Genomic DNA, 5,278 nt, shown 5'->3' on the forward strand with positions numbered 1-5,278 from the left:
TACATACTATACTACTTCAACCTTACTTCCGCGCCTTTGTATTTCATTTGCACCAATTTTTAAGTGAATTATTTTTAGTGTATTTGATTATATTCATATAGATATTTGCGGGATGTAAATTTTAAAATTATATTACATTATTATATTATTATTTTTATTATTATTATTTCGAAATGCCTGAGTTCACGCAGAAACTGTCATTCACTCTCGGCTACTCTTATTGACTCTCGAGAGCTCTCATCGAATTTGAACCTGCTCAAATATTTCATGAGAGTTGGTAAAAGTTTTGTCTCGTTTGGCCGCGCACAAGAGTTTAAGCAAGAGCTTTACGGCCAGTAGTTACAGCTTTTTTTTTCTTTTCAGCAGGCTGAGATAAAAAAAAAGGAAAAAAAAAAGCATGGTGTCGGATTCGGGGGACCAAGGACGACGCCAACGCAAAAGGCTTTTAAAAATAATTATCCCCTTCGTCCTTATTAAACATAATCATTAGAAATAAACAACCTTAAGCTTTTCGTTTGCGCACTTAGTTCATTTCACTGGCTAGCTAGTCGCCATATTTACGTCAGAAAGGGTTTTGCTAGGCTCTTTAAGTCAAAACATGAGAAGAACGCGAAACAAAAATGCAAGAAACTTCAATTTTATTGAATCTGACGCGACCAAATTCATAATTTGCCAGGTTCTCTTATTGGCTAATGGAAAAAAAACGGAGACTTTCTATTGGTTAAAAGTGACAGATCAACGTTTCACAAAATTTGCATAAATTAAACTCTTTGAAACGCATAAATTATAAATTCAAATTCCCAAAAGACGTTTTCGCTATTGTTTTTTCCACCAACATGGCCGTCGTGACGTCAGGTGCAGTCAAAGAATAGACCTTATTCACAATGGCCGCCATGTTGGATTTGCTATTATCATGCAAATTAGCTACACACTTCTTAGGGGGCAAACAACACAAGTTCGAGAGGTTATAACGACTACCTTAGCCACACAGATGATTTGTTTCACGTTCATTGAATATTTATCACCAAAGCAGTAAAAGACAATCATTACACAAGTTACTTCGACGTTTTTTTAGTGAAAAATGAGCAGATAACGAAGTAGAAAGTCCAAATGTCAAAGGCAATCAAAAGATAAAAAAAAAATATAAAAGGAACTTAATTCTAAACACTAAAATGGACTTTTTACAATGTTATTTCAATATTTCGTTGAGCCGATTTTCCGCAATTTGCTTTTTTTTCAATGTTTGCCCCCCCAGCATAACGCATGGCTAATTTGCATGACAATATGAAAGTCAACATGGCTTCTATCGTGAATAAGGCCTATTGTGCTAAGTTGCCATAGAGAAAAAAAACTGCGGTTATTAATTCATGTGGATTCCCTCGTACTTTTTCTTGAGTTCATTCAACTGAAGCTACTTGGATTTTCCGCTAAATTTAAACGCTCCAAAAAGATATAAGAATAGATGCCCCAGAAAATCTGATAAAAAAACTAAATACATCGAAGTCCTTAGAATGCTTGCAGTACTTTCTTTCCAGTTAGACAAGATCCTTTAATTCAAAGTGGCACTTCAAATACACATTCATTTCATTCATCGAGTCCTTCATGGAAACAATTAAACCAAACAAATTGACCTGCTCTCAACTGAACGGCTTCATAGCTCTGTTGGTTAGCGCAGAGGTCTTGGGTTCGAATCTCTTTGAGGTGTCTAATAGCCTTTTTCACGGTTAGTTTTTCTCATTTGCATTTCAATGCAATCTAACCTGGATGCGAGGCAATCTCGGGTTAAAACTACAAAATAGCCCGAAATTGCCTCGCCTCCACGTTAAATTACATTGTAATGCAAATGAGAAAAACTAACCGTGAAACAACCTCGTTCCCAGGGTCTCTCCTCGCTCGAGAGACCCTGGGAACGAGGTTGACCGTGAAAAGGCTATTGCAGCTCTGTGCTCAGTTACCAGGCCTTGGAATAAAAGCAAGGCTGGAGTTGACCTTGCTTTGATACAAACCTAACTCCTTTTCTTATGTAAATAGAAACTCGTCAGCATTACTACAACATGATTTACATAAAGAAATCAATGGAGATTGTATTAAAGGAAGGTCAACTCCAGCCTCGCTTTCATTCAAAGGCCTGGAAACTTAGCACAGAACTGTAAAATGATCTTTTGGTTTAAATTGTCCAGGTAAGAGCGAGGGTCACTTCCCTCTTTTGTCTACAACCCGCATTTAATGTATAAATTCATTTCATAGGGCAGTTTCATTTACAGACAAGACAGCACAAGACCGTTTCGTTTACCAAATTTACTTTACTTTGACTGATTGACTCTAAGAAATGTTTACACTGTTACTATAGTTTGTCTATCAGGTCCCACTATTTATATTAATTATATATTTTTTCATTTTTTTGGGAATTTCCTCACGTTTTGTACTTTTTTTCTTGAAATTATATGTAGGTAACTTTAGAACGAAATCACTTTGCTCGCATCGTCGAAGGTCTTTTTAAAAGCCGTGAGTAAGCCAAAGCTGAAATGGCGGTTCCGTTCCAAGCAAGTAAGTGGAGATTAATATCTCAAAACCCTAAAGGTTAATAGCAAAGCACTTCAAAGTGCAACAATGACAACTCTTCTTTTGCAACTATAGTATGTTTGACTAAACATGAAAAGGGTTCACGAGCTTCCTTTCTAAAAAATGATGATTTCTCTCCTACATGTATTTTGTTTCCCCCTCAATTAAGAGGAGAAGCCAAATGACCGATTATGTTTAGCTGGGCCACTATTAAGCAAGGGGTCACTGAGTTAAGGAGTGTTTATACACCCTGATATAGCGTACTAATACTCCTACATCTCTTTCGTGCCACACATACGTGAATTGAAATAATCTTAAGCCTCTTGCTGTATTATTCCTCTCCTGAGTATATTTTGTTTCCCCCTCAATTAAGAGGAGAAGCCAAATGATCGATTATGTTTAGCTAGGCCACTGTTAAGCAAGGACTTACTGAGTTGACCAGTGTTTATACACCCTGATAAAGCCTACTAATACTCCAACATCTTCTCTTTCATGCCACACCTACGTGGTTCGATGTAATCTTAAGCCCCTTGCCGTATGATTCCTCTCCTGAATATATTTTGTTTCCTCCTCAACCAACAGGATATTTTTCTACCACTTTTTGATGCCGTTGTTGTAATAGGATTAAAAAGCCAGCATCAATCATACCGAATACTCGGTGATGATCACACTGGATTTCGATTTAGGTCTCCGAAATAAACTACTGTTAGTGCCTACAAAATCTTGGAAAACGTTCTGCTTATGATCGCTAGCTAACGATTGTCAAACCTTGTCGGTTTTGTTTATATTTTACTTCGCAAAGCAATTAATTATTGTAGCAATTGTTATACGAATGAATATTCTAAACAATATTGACTGATGCCAAAGGGAAAAATATATTGCGTTGTTCTGCATTAGCACAGATGTCGATAATGATTGCCAAAACATGTCACAATAATTTCTCATCTGGTTAGTCTGGAATAAAACTGAGACTGATAAATTCCGTGGTCTTTTGGAGTTTACGACATTACAACAAAAGTGCGTGTTAGGGTTGTCTGTCTGATTGTCTACGCCTTTTCCCATCGACCTAAAAATGAAATAGGACTAGCTTTTGGTTTTCACATTTTCTCTGACTCTAAAAACTAGTAATATTATTGAATGACAACTACTTCAGCAAGCATCTACCAAAATTCAGTGATTTTGTTTCTTCATGATCTCATGCTTGACCACTTTCTTCTTGAGGCATTTGCATTTGTGGCCCCACGAACTGCTCTTGCATCATCTTCAGCTGCTGCACCCACGTCCTCAACTCTTGAGTATTTTGCTCCATCGTACTTTGATTCGTCCACCAACGGGAGGTACTGCAACATATAGAAATAATAAAGGTTTCCTCGGTATCATGAAATTAGTTTTTACTTCTTTTTCTTTATTTTGTTGGCTTGAAATAAAGTGTAATCGACAAAACTGAAATTCACAGTAGAAACGTCTTTATGCCCATTACCCGCAACAAAGTGACCAAAAACTCCGACGATAAAACACTTTAAACTTCACGCGTTTCTCGTAAAGAGTTAAACACACAGATATTTGAAGAGGAGAATAATGACATAGATAGGATATTGAATCCTGTTGCCTATCAAGGTTTCGAGCTATCTAGAGTGAATAGGTAAAAAACGATATATAACACCACGTGCACTGGGAATAAATACATTTTGTAGAATTTTGAAAACGTGTCAGAGTGGGTAGCCCTAAATAAATTGTAGCATTCTAATTTGAATTTTACTTTACGTAGAACTCAACCCATTTTCAAGATCATTTTCCCCTCCTCTTTTCTTAGTTTCTTGTGGATAGCGGGTGTGCCCTTTGCTGGAATCATGCCTTCTATATTTGGTTATTACTTAGAAGGTACCATGCTAATTTTAAATAAACGGCCTAGCACAACAGGGCTGGAATAAAATATCCCAAACATATGTGGTATTATTATCTGTTTCCAAGAAAACAGAGCTCACTCAAAGCAATGCCTTGCCAAAAATATCAGTCTTTATGCAGGGCGCGAGAAAAAAAATAGTAAATGAATAAGCACTTTGAAAACGTCTTGTTACTGACCTCTCCTGCGATGAACGAGCGCAACCTCTTGGAAATATTTACGAAATCAGGGCGGAGTATTGGGACCTCTTGCCAGCAAATCTCCATCAAGTTATACCTGATGATAAAAAAGGAGGAGACGAGGAGCCTATATCTCCAGGAATTCTTCCTTCAACCCTTTCGCATGAAGGTTTATGCTTGGATATTTTTCCGTTGCAAAATGCATTCATTCTACTTTTAAGGTCTTGCGACATTTTTTGATGGATATAATGCCATTGCTTTTGATCGGACATTTTGATGTTGATTTGGAAAGGTATTGAAAGATATATAAAGCTCTCAGGTAAAGTATAGCATTAAACGATAAACATGACAAAGAGAAAGTATGTCGTTATCCCAGACTTGACGTAAGGGACGGTTAGTGCTTATACAGATAAAAGAGGTTCTTGATATAGAATTTATGTGTGACTTGTTTCTTTGAGAAAATATAAATGGTATTCGTTGTGAATAATAACTCAACCTTAAAGCAAAAAAGTGGAATTTAAAAGACGCTTAAGTTCTGCTATTGCCAAAATGTTTCTACTTTTAATAAATGAGTTATTATTTATTTATTTATTTATTAACCAAAAATGCAAATTAAATTGTAAAAGAAAGGAAG

Source organism: Montipora foliosa, chromosome 4 (genome assembly GCF_036669935.1).
Source record: "Montipora foliosa isolate CH-2021 chromosome 4, ASM3666993v2, whole genome shotgun sequence".
NCBI classification, from domain to species: domain Eukaryota; kingdom Metazoa; phylum Cnidaria; class Anthozoa; order Scleractinia; family Acroporidae; genus Montipora; species Montipora foliosa.